Source organism: Zootoca vivipara, chromosome 10 (genome assembly GCF_963506605.1).
Source record: "Zootoca vivipara chromosome 10, rZooViv1.1, whole genome shotgun sequence".
In the NCBI taxonomy this organism is placed as follows: Eukaryota; Metazoa; Chordata; class Lepidosauria; order Squamata; family Lacertidae; genus Zootoca; species Zootoca vivipara.
In genome coordinates this window covers 52,007,922-52,020,235 of record NC_083285.1, presented here as the reverse complement: position 1 = coordinate 52,020,235, position 12,314 = coordinate 52,007,922, and the positions used below count along the sequence as shown (strand labels likewise).

General features: G+C 44.6%; 1 protein-coding gene across 1 annotated transcript in view; it reads right to left on the bottom strand.

Moving 5' to 3' along the window:
• PTN (pleiotrophin) overlaps positions 1 to 1,716 on the bottom strand; it is a 94,788-nt gene extending 93,072 nt beyond the window's left edge. Inside the window, exon 1 of the mRNA XM_035128511.2 lies at positions 1,388 to 1,716. The gene's annotated coding sequence lies outside the window, so the exon portion shown is untranslated. The remainder of the gene's footprint in view (positions 1 to 1,387) is intronic.
• Positions 1,717 to 12,314: the final 10,598 nt, after the last annotated feature.

Here is a 12,314-nt window from a genome sequence, read left to right as displayed (position 1 = left end):
TGTGGCCTTAGTTAAGCCATCATCTTTCAGCCTAGTTCTCTTCACAAGCTAGTAGAGAGAATAAAATGGGACAGCACCACATATGGAAGACTGGAAACCCAAAAAGCCCGATGTTAATGAGGCCATGGAAGACTGTGTGATTGCTGCACCTCCATTCCTTGGACCTTCTCATCCTATCCTCACACTTTCTATGGGACAACATTAGATTTCCATTTCCTATAGCAGGTGAAAAGGAAGTACGTCAGATGCTCAGTCTCTTGCTGCTCTGCTAACACTACAGGTGAAATTGGGTTCCCTGTGTTGCAATTGAGCAATCAAACTGCCAGTGAATAGTTTGAAGGTACAGTTTAGTAAGATGGCAACCATGTTGCACCTCAGCAAGCCTGGGGCTGGTCAGTGCCACTGGGACACTGTCCAGACTTCATTGGGTGCCACCTTAGCTTCCATAGAAAAGAGTTAAGATATAAAATTTAAACACAAAAAAGCAATCACACACATATACACACTGCCCTGAGTTCTTTCAGTCTTGGGCATGGGGAGGGGGGGTAAGCAGCTTTTAAAAACATCCCATTCGTGACAGTTGCATTGTATAAACATCCTTGTAAAACTCCAGCTAAATTAGATTCTTGAAAATAGAGTTGCAGAAGCAGCTTTTTGCTGCTTTTTAATGCTAGAAAACCTCACTTGGCATCCAACCATCTGCAGCCTTGTCCCCGTCAGCCTCTAAATGTCATTTCATCCAATGGAGCTGAAGGAAAAGTGGCCAACACTAGCTGGTACCGATGAGAGTATATAGAAAGCTCCACCCCTCTGCTTATGGCTGGGTACGAGAACGCACACTCTCCACGGGAAGAGATGTGAAAGAACAGGTTCTTCTGCACGTCACTCAGCTCTCCTTCATCCCATCTCAATACACCAGCAATTGGGCCCTCGTTCCACTTCTAACAATTCTGATACAGTCTGTTAAAATGCAGAAGATACCAGAGAGAAAAGCCCAGGAAAAGTCCCCACACATTTTGCCCCTCGTAATTTGCTCAGAGTTGACCCAAACTGGTTCCCCTGGTCGGCGCATCATCACGCCACCCATCTAGGACCCAACGAATTCATGAATGGTGCTCATATTATTTGGCACTCAGTGTGAACTTCTACTGGGGAATACCAAACACTGCTATTGTTACACAGAAGGAACAGCACCCTCGCTCTGTTGGAAAACACAAAACACACATCCAGAAGCCGCTCCGAGGTTCTTCATCAACTTTCTGCAATCCATGGAAACATTGGAAGTTAAGGATGTCTGTCGCTGAGCATCCATCCCCGTTTACACTGAAAGGAGGGGGGAAGAGAGTTCAAACAGAAGCCTTTGCAAACCAAATCCACTTGTACTTACTTTGAGTTGCAAAATCTCCCGTCTCTGTTAAACAGTCTTCAATCCCCCGTGAGTTCTGAGCTTTCGCTACACCTTCACTCGGCAAATGCAGCACTCTCTTTTTCTCCCCTTCTCGAAATTATTGACTCCTTTTCTTCCTTTGCCCCCTTTCCAATGTCCCTCTGCTGCTCCTCCTCCTCTTCTTCTCAGTTTACCCTCTTCCTCTTTCAATTCCCCCCCCAGAATTTCTCTACTCAAGGCAGGGAACCTGATCCTTGCTTTGACTATAGAGAGAGCAGACTGTGAGTGAGTGACTGAGTGAGCGAGAGAAAAGAAAGGGAAGGAGGGAGGGAGAGAGGGAGAGAGCAGAGCAGAGCACAGTCCCCTCATGTGATCTGACTGGGAAGCTTATTAAAAGCAGGTCACTCAAGGGGCAGTCTCTCCCACCAAGACCGATGGAAAGGCAGGAAGCGGGGAGGGGGGAATCGGAGAAGAACTCTCCATCAGGAATGACATCTTTTTCAAGGGGCTTCAGTCAGTGGCAGAGGGAAAGTAAGAGGATACTATCCAGTTCCTCAAAAACTTCAGATGCAGGAAGCACCCAATCAATTTGTAAGCTTTTGCACAACCAGGGAGTATCAACCCTTTTCGCTCAGTCCATAGCAAAAAGTCAGCAGTCTTTCACAACAGCTGGAAACAGCTCGAGCAGGCAGTCTACACAGGTGAACACTGCAATTTTAGTCACATACACAAACAAAGGATCACAACAGCTACATCTGTAAACAAGGGGCCAGTGCCAACAATTAGGGATAGGTGATTCTGCCAATTTCAGATTTCCTCAGCTTCTCATTTTTTCCAGATACAGTCATACCTCAGGTTGCATCCGCTGCGGGTTGTGTTCTTTCAGGATATGAATGCGGTGGACCCGGAAGTGTTTACTTCCGGGTTCCATGACGTGCACATGCGCAGAAGCGCTCTATTGCGCTTTCGCGCATGCACTCAATCGCCACTCGGGTTGTGGACTTTTCGGGGTGCAAACAGCACCCTGGAACGGATTGGGTCCACAACCCAAGGTACCACTGTATTAAGTTCTGCTCTCCGTAGTCCCACATCACTTTGTGTTTTTTATTTATTTATTTATTTTAAAAAAAATCTTTATTAATAGCACAAAAAACAAATCAAATACAATCAACTCAAATACAGGTACAAATCAATAAAACCAATGAACAAAAAGAAAATTATGTCACATTGAAATATCGTTCTTATTTTACCTCCTCCCTCCCTCCCACTCCTCCCCATTCCCCACCCCCCGCACTTCTCATCCTGTTTTGGGCTTATCCTTGTGTTCCACATATTATTTACATACCTTGATTCATTTAACTATAAAAGAAAAAAAGGCAAAGAAAAATACATGTAATTGCATATTTTCTCGATCAAATATTCATGACAAAATCGTTAAACATCTGAGATTACCTTTGAATTTTCCAATTTGCTATTGATGTAATTAATAAATGGTTTCCAAATTTTTACGGTCTCTTCTGAATTCGTTCCTCTGATTTCTTCATAATTTTTCGCTAAGTTATAATAATTAAATAATTTTACCTGCCATTCGTCTTTGCTTGGGATTACCGAGGTTTTCCAGTTTTTTGCGACTAGTAACCTAGCAGCTGCTACCGCATAACTGACTACACACCTATCCTTGGGTTGGATGTCCTCAGATATCATTCCTAGAAGGAACATTTCCGGATTTTTCTTGAAAGAGTATTTTAATATTTTCTTTAATTCCTTGTATAGCATTTCCCAAAAATCTCTAATTATGCTACAATTCCACCACATGTGGATAAAAGAACCGACCTCCTTCTTGCACCTCCAGCATAGATTGCTAGTTCCTGGATATATTTTAGACATTTTAAGTGGAGTCACTTTGTGTTTTTTTAAGTCCTCATGAAAAATCACAAGCATTTTTCAGTGACTTTCTCCTCATATACAATTTTCGTCTGGCCCCTTAAAATATATAATGAAGGCACCAGGCGAACCACCCTGTGGAGAGCATTCCACTAATGGGGAGCCACTGCAGAAAAGGTCTGTTTTCATGTTGCCGCCATCTGCACCTTGTGTGAAGGAGACACACAAAGAAGAGCCTCAGGTGATGAACATATCAAAGACTGGGATGGTTTATATGGGGAGAGGCGGTCCTTGAGGTATTGCAGTCCTGAGCCATTAAAGGCTTTAAAGGTCAACTAACATTCCCAATAGAAAATATTCAGGATTCTTCTTTATATTATACTTCAATATTTTTTTATTTCCTCAGAAATCTGGTTCCAATAGGGTTTAATTTTTTCGCATTGCCACCACATGTGCACAAAGGTCCCCTTTTCTTTTTGGCACCTCCAGCATAAATTATCTTTTGTTTTATACATTTTGTGTATTTTAACTGGCGTCAAATACCATTTATAAGGAATAAATAAGCAAGACGAAAAAATATTTCTCTATGCGACGGCAGCTGCAAGAATATTGATCGCCACATATTGGAAAAAGCAAGAAACACCAAAAATTAGTGAATGGCAGGAGAAGTTATTCAGCTATTTAGATCTAGTGAAATTAACAGATGCAATTAGAGGCTGTAGCAATCAGAAATTCTGTCTAAACTGGGGGGAAATTGGGGATTATATGAAGAAACAGTGCCCTACACTAAAATCCTGGATTTACTTCTAATATTCTGTATTGTTCACAAAGATTACATTTACAAGAGGAAGCACTAGGGAAGTAAACTAGGGTGAGCTCCTGTTTTTCGGTCCCAGCTCCTGCCCACTTAGCAGTTCGAAAGCACATCAAAGTGCAAGTAGATAAATAGGTACCGCTCCGGCGGGAAGGTAAACGGCGTTTCTGTGCGCTTCTCTGGTTCACCAGAAGTGGCTGAGTCCTGCTGGCCACATGACCCAGAAGCTGTCTGTGGACAAACGCTGGCTCCCTCGGCCTATAGAGTGAGATGAGGCTGCAACCCCAGAGTCGGACACGACTGGACCTAACGGTCAGGGGTACATTTACCCTTACCTTAAGCTTGGGTTAGGGCCTCTGCTTGGCAGGAATCTCTCACCCTGATCACCCTGGTGGCTTGGCTCGCACCATGACAGAACTCGATACTCGGAGACTCCCAGGGAAGGGGCTATGCACTTCCCAGTCCTGACAGAACAACTGTTCCTTACCCAACTACCATGCCATCTCAGTAAAGATTTGGCCTGATTATCACTCAATACCTGATGTTCTGCCTCAGTTTATTTCACCACTCCCAAGAGACCACATAATACACCTGCTTGGGCAAGCAGATGGGCCAGTGAAGCCAAACCTCCTTGAGAAAAAGTGTTTGTTCGCCGGTGATTGTAAAAAAGCAAAACATTCCTCTGTTTAAGTTTTGATCCTTGCCCTCAGGGCTTCCTTCAAGCTCTTCAGTTTCAGATGGATTATGTATAAAGGCGGTGTTTTTAAGGAGAGGGTGGGCGAGGAGAGGTAAGCGATAAAAGTTGCCGAAGTCAAATCCCTACTTTCAAATAGACTGAGAAAACAGCCTGCAAGGAAAAGGGGATCAAGAATAAGGCATGCTGGGAAATCTCCATAGAATATGAAGCCTGGGACTTCCTGAGGCAGTTCATTGAGTAAAAGGGAAGATATGATGGAGTTCTTTTGAAGACGGATAGAAAAATCTAGGATAAGTGTTCATCTGAAATATGCTACTTTCTTTCAAACGTCTCCAGTAGGCTAGTCCTCCAAGGGGTGAGGCAAAGGTAAAGGTAAAGGTACAACTGACCATTAGGTCCAGTCGTGACCAACTCTGGGGTTACGGCGCTCATCTCGGGTTATTGGCCGAGGGAGCCGGCGTACAGCTTCCAGGTCATGTGGCCAGCATGACAAAGCCGCTTCTGGCAAACCAGAGCAGCACATGGAAACGCCGTTTACCTTCCCGCTGTAGCGGTATCTATTTATCTACTTGCACTTTGACATGCTTTCCAACTGCTAGGTTGGCAGGAGCTGGGACCGAGCAACGGGAGCTCACCCCGTCGCAGGGATTCGAACCGCCGACCTTCTGATCAGCAAGCCCTAGGCTCTGTGGTTTAACCCACAGCACCACTCGCGTCCCAGGGGTGAGGTAGGTGCCCCAAAATATCTGTGGGAGGGAACATAAGAGGAGCCTTGCTGGATTAGGCCAAAGGCCCTGCACTCTAGTCCAACCAGATGCCCAGATAAAGGTCACAAGCAGAACCTGACTACAATACCACTCCCCTCTCCTAGGGTTGCCATATTTCAAAAAGTAAAAACCAGGACAGCCCATGCTTTTTTTAGACAAAGTGATTTTTGGTTTACTTGCCAAAGATCCAGGACAAACCTCCGCCTTACGAAAATTCCCCCTAGACATCACTTCTACCTTTGAAACCCCGGTAATGTCCAGGAAAAGTGGAGAGTGTGGGCAACCCTACTCTCCACATACAATGCCCAGCAAGTGGGATTCAGAGACATGCTGCTTCTGACAGTGGAGATGGAACATAGCAATCATGGCCGCTGGGAAATTGATTGCCTTACCCTCCAGGAATGTGACTTAATCCTCTTTTAAAGCCGTCCAATATGACATCTGGTGGGGTGCATGTTACCCCTCAGAACTGAACATGTTGGCACACTTGCAATTATTCCCATAAAAACATAAGTGTTCTCCTTCAATGAATGCCCAAGTGTGGAATTAAGGAATTTGATTCCAAAGAACTTCACCCATTTCAAGACAGGAATGAATATGTCTATTATGAGGCATATCATGTACCACCTTAATCTGATGTCTCAGACGCAGTCTAGTTTGGGAGGGGGGTCACTAAGAGTGGGGATCATATATAATTTTGAATGCCTTTAATCAGGAACCAGCATCTATGGTGAGGTACTTGCGGTAAGCAGCACCATCAATTGGCCTCTGTTCTTTGGCTACAGAAGTAAGGAGAGCTTGCAGTCTCTAGCCAGGTGTCAAAGAGATGCTGGGAACTTTTTCCCCACCCCACTCCATTCCATTATGACTCATAGAACTGTAGTGTTGGAAGGGACCTTAAGGGTCATCCAGTCCAGCCCTCTGGAATCACAACTAACAGGCATCAGAAATAAGATCTGGGGCCTGTTGGGATTTCTGTGCACCCCACCTCATTTCATCAATAACACGCATCATAAGTATGTTTACTAGATCATTGCAGTACTGAAAGCATGCATTGAAATGACTTTTCCTTATGTCATAAGGGAGGAGGTACATAAATCTTTGGGGATGATTTACTTATTGCATTTTTTTTCTCCAAGCTGCTCAAGGAGGAGTACATTTTTCTCCCCATTTAACCCCCACAAGGACCCTCCAAGGGAGATTACTCTGAGAAACATGATCACACCTCAAGGACACTTTCCAGCTAGGCAAAACTCTCCAGGAGGATGTGATGCAGTGCCAGCAGGCTGTGTGGCTAGGGAGGATGTGGAGTGAGTCCCAAGGGCCAGGTTAAGAAACTTGGAATACCTGCTCCACACTGACTGGCAGCCAAGTTTCTAGTCCTAGAGGGGATGCTGCAGAAGGAATCCAGGGCATTCTGCATATTCTTCTACCACTGATCTATGGATGGCCTTTCTGGTATTTATACCCAAGCATCCATCCCTCTCTCTCTCTCTCTCTCTCTCTCTCTCTCTCTCTCTCTCTCTCTCACACACACACACACACACACACACACACACACACACACACACATCTTATTTGATCTGTCTGAAAGGCTGACTAAGTAGAATAGGGCCACACCACACCAACTAAAGTTTTCTCTCTTTCTCAAAGCAAACAAAATTGCACACATGGCTCCGTCAGCAGGTCAACGCATCTTGATCTTTTTTCCTTTGTTCCAGATGGCCCAGAAATATCAATTTCTTTCATCCACGCCAGCCTTTAGCCTCTGCAAGCATGAAACTGGGCGCGGGGGGGGGGGAGCAACCCCATTCCAGGAAAACGAGAGAGAGGAGAGAGAGGAGAGAGGAGAGAGAGAGAGAGAGAGCACATGACCACTTTAAAGATTTCCCCCCACCTTCTCCTCCACTGTTGTTTTCAGAGTTATTGAGCTGCCAAGCGTCAGCTGTGAGTGCCCACAGCTGCCACCTCATCTACCATGATCAGATTTCCATTAGTGATACTGAATTATTTAGCTGAAATATCGAGCATGGGGCTTGAGCTGCTTTCGGTCTACCTTTCATAACATGCCTGGGGCATGACAGGAATCTCTTCTTAGAAATCAGTCACCCTCCGGGGCTTGAGGGGCAGGCGGGTAAACCAATGGAGAAACCAATGCAGGTTTAAACAGAACTGAGTGCATAGTCACCCACCTGCACAGCAGAGACTGGCACAGGCCGTGGACTAAAGGCAAATGGGGTGACCAGCTTCCTAAGCTAAGCAGGTCTGGGTCTGGTCAGTGCCCGGATGGGAGACCGTGTGGCAATCACAAGTACCCAGCTTTGGGCTCAATGATGGAAGAAAAGTGGAAGCAGGAAAGCAGACCCCAGAAAGACTACCTGGGAAAAACAAAAGTCTTTCTATGGGCATGTCCATGTTCAGATGTGCTTCGAATCCTCAGTAAAGAAATGGGATGGTCTCTTTTGAAGATGCACTTCTCTGACATTTTGCAAACAAAAGGCCAAAACTCAGTTAAGTGATCCGATAAACATTCTTCCCCAGGGTTGATAAGATTTTCATTTTGAGTGAACCATTAACATCAAATAACTTCTGCCCATGTGGCTAGAAAATAGCTGGCTTTGAAATTTTGAACCTGGAGTCAGCACTGGCTGGTAGCATAGAAAGAAAAAGTGACCTGTAAGGTAGCAGCTTCTCTGTGTCATTCTCAAAAATAAGTTTAAAGTGTTTCAGTCTTTACAACCCCAATGGGGTGACATCATTTAGCTGCTTCAGGGTTAGGTAAAGGTAAAGGGCCCCTGACCATCAGGTCCAGTCTGGGGTTGCGGCGCTCATCTCGCTCTATAGGCCAAGGGAGCCGGCGTTTGTCCGCAGACAGCTTCCGGGTCATGTGGCCAGCATGACAAAGCTGCTTCTGGCGAACCAGAGCAGTGCACGGAAACGCCGTTTACCTTCCCGCCGGAGTGGTCCCTATTTATCTACTTGCACTTTGATGTGCTTTCGAACTGCTAGGTGGGCAGGAGCTGGGACCAAGCAACGGGAGCTCACCCCGTTGCAGGGATTCGAACCGCCGACCTTCTGATCAGCAAGCCCTAGGCTCTGTGGTTTAACGCACAGCGCCACCTGGGTCCCTTGCTTCAGGGTTAGCCTTGTATAATCTTCCTTTTTGTTTGTGGTGATTCTTTTTCTGTTCTACTTGCAATCCTTTACATGGAACAAATTTCCTGCTCTCTGCACTTTGAACTCAGAGACTTACAGATACAAGCTGCAGTTGGGTTGCCCCGAGTTCCTGATTCACCAGCAACTGGGCCAAGAAGCAGCTGCCTGGGTCACCTTGCCCTCAGCATCCAGGCTTGCCCCAAGTGACCTTTGTCCCTACAATGACATCAACTCTACTTAACCATTTTCAAAGTAAGTCTTGCTTGCTAGGAGCATTGAAAACTGCCTTATCCCAAGCCAGACCATTGGTCCACGTAGCTGAGTATGGTCTACATTGAGTGACAGCAGCTCTCCAGGATTTCAGATATTGCCAGCCCTCCTTGGAGCTGCTGAGCCTTCACCTTGGGACCTTCTGTAGGCAAAGCAGATGCTCGACCTCTGAGCTGCAGTCCTCCCTCAGGTATCCTGATCCCAAGCCACCTTTCAAATCATAGAGTCATAGAGTTGGAGGAGACCACAAGGGCCATCCAGTCCAACCCCCTGCCAAACTGTCATCCAAATGGTGATGTTTAACCCTGACCTAAGTTGTGAGAAGAAGCAGGGTTCTGTGGATATCAAATTCCCATATGCCTCTTTCCTCTTCACTGTTTACGGTGATCCTTGAAGAAGTCTTGGATGTTACGCTGCAGCCTTCCGCTCTCCTGATCAGCAATTCTTGGGCTATTTCTCACGAGTGGGACAGGAACAATACAACTTCTTGAGATGACGGCTCCATTAAGGTGGTGTAAATTAAGCATAAATTGCACTGTTATCAAACCATTGTTGGCAGCAAGAATGCTGCAATATTTGTTTTTCAGGATTGATACTGGATATACCTTCAGAGGCTGTAATGCCAATAAAGGTATTTGTATTGTATTGTACCTTCAGAGGCAGCGTAATATTTAATAACAAACTCCTGCTATTAATTTCATCCTGTTTAGTCATTGCTGGCACTGAAATGTAATCCCCGTTGCTCTGGGAGTAAAGGAGCCTGAGTTCCTGCTTTTCCAGCTGAAACGCTATCATACTTTTATGCAAAGGCTGCAGCTGCAAATGGCACATAGTGTGTTTTCTGTTTTAATTGTAGGGTTGGAAGGGACCATGGGGGCCATCTAGTCCAACCCTCCCTGCAGTGCAGGAATCTTTTGCCCAACATGCGGCTCAAACCCATGACCTTGAGATTAAGAGTCTCATGCTCCACCAACTGCTATACCAAAATTTATATACACCAGTTGTCCGTAATAAAACTTCTAAGCAGTTTACAAATGATATTAAAAGTATCAATAAAAAACAAGTATGCACAAAAGTGTATATGTTAATGAAAATAACATTTAAAAAGCATTATAGTGGGGAAAATTGCTTGCAGAAATGTGTGTATTGGGAGAAATTTTCTGATGAAGGCTTCTTTAATAATAATAATAATAATAATAATAATAATAATAATAATAATAATTTTCAAACAAATGTGGAAATGTGGAGGGCTGAATTGAAGGCTGGATGAATGAGAAACTAAGAGAAACTAAGGAGGCCCCAAATGTTGCTGATCTTTGAGCAGATGGAAAGACCCTGCAGTCCCACTGCTCTCCTGATGGAATGGCTGCTGCATTGAAAGATGAGGGCAGAGCCTGATGGGGCTGGTCTTTAATGGAAAGGTCCTGCTTATACTAGAAGTGAGATGTATTTTCTGGCCTCCCTGGGAGGTGTTTCATCGAACTCCATTCAGAGAACTTCAACCCGTCACCGTGACCTTGAAGATACCAGAACAGCAATGAATTCCTCAATGTTTGAATATGTGTGTTTTGCAATATAACACTTTCCAGCTGATGAATATAGGACTGATCCCCAGAGTGGTTAGCATTACACCCTTTGAACGTTTCCTCTTAAGAGGATGCACAGGAAGAGCGAGAGAAACAAGAGCTAAACACTTTGAGCAACTGATCTGCTCTTCCAGACAGAGAGGGATCAGACTTGCGGCTTCTGCTGGAATTTAGAAGTCCTCCAAGCTGCATCCCCTTTCTCTTGATTTTCATGTAATGACTCAGTCAATTACAGATAAGATTTCCAGGAGGAAAGCATTTATTCTGTACCATAAGCTTAAAAACAACAGCACACAGCACAAGAAGCATCACAATGTAATTTGGTTCAAGAGCGCGCGCACACACACGAGAGAGAGAGAGAGAGAGAGAGAGAGAGAGAGAGAGAGAGAGAGAGAGAGATGAGAAAAATGGGGTCCTGGAAAGCAGGGTGATTACAACCTGATCAAGAGAGGCAGCTTCAGCAGGGACCTGTCAGGAGCAGAAGATGAGCCTGCTGGATTGGGGCCATGGCCCTTCTAGTCCAGCATCCTGTTTTCACAGCAGCCAAGCAGATGCCTATAGGAAGTATACAAAATGGCAAAAAAAGACAATCACGGGAATGTACAATCAGAGCAAAATCGAAAACAAAACTCTGTCGTGACAAATCCCTGAAACGAGATATGGAAAATAATATTAAAACTCAACTAATGATTACTCAAAGAACCATAATAGGTTTAAACTTCTCAAAAGAAACTTTGATAAAGGACTGCGGTCTGAACAATGGTGTCACAACATCACAACTAGGAGAGCTTTTACAGCCCTTTATTTACCGTAATCTTTTCCTAAGAGCAATGATATTCATTAGTTGAATTGTCCCATATGTTAGCTAACCTTTAGTTTAAACAACTATAGTCTTATTTTGGGAAAGTTTATCCCTGACTGCTATGTAATTTTACAGCTCCTGTTTAGTTTTTGATTATAAGGAAACCTCAGCCCCTAAACATTTCCCTTCTGAGGAAACAGATAGAGATTTTCCAGTGAAACGAGTCACTTAGCCGGCACCTCATCAAGGTTTACTTTATTTAGAGGTTACTTTGAGAAATTCATGTCTTTTCTATATCAAAGTTTCTTTTGGGAAGTTTAAACCTATTATGGTTCTTTGAGTAATCATTAGTTGAGTTTTAGTATTATTCACCTTATCAATATCTTGTTTCAGGGATTTATCAAGGCATAGTTTTGTTTTTGTTCTGATTATAGGAAGTATACAAGCGAGACCTTGAGTGCAACAGTACTCTGCCCACCTGCAATGCCCAGCAAGTGGTACTCTGAGATTCCCAGCCACTGGTATATACCACCTCTGACAGTGGAGGTAGAACATAGCCAATACCTTTTGTAACCCATAATTGAATATTTGTATTATTCAACTTGGGGAAGGACTCGCAAGCTGCTCAGTAAAGCAAACGAGTGTGTTACAACTCCATCTGAATGAGAAGACAATACTGGGCTGATTGGGCAAACAGTTTGAGCTGGTAAGAACATAAAAGCATCAGAAGAGCTGGATCAGGCCAATGGCCCATCCAGTTCAGCATCCTGTTCTCACACTTGCCAGCCAGATGCCTGTGGGAAGCCCACAAGCAGCACCTGAGCACAAGAACACTCTCCCATCTTTTGGCTTCCAGCAACTGGTATTCAGAAGCATTGCTGGCTCTGACCCTGGAAGCAGAGCAGAGCATTGATGGCTAGTAGCCACTGATAGCCAGTGTGGTGTAGTGGT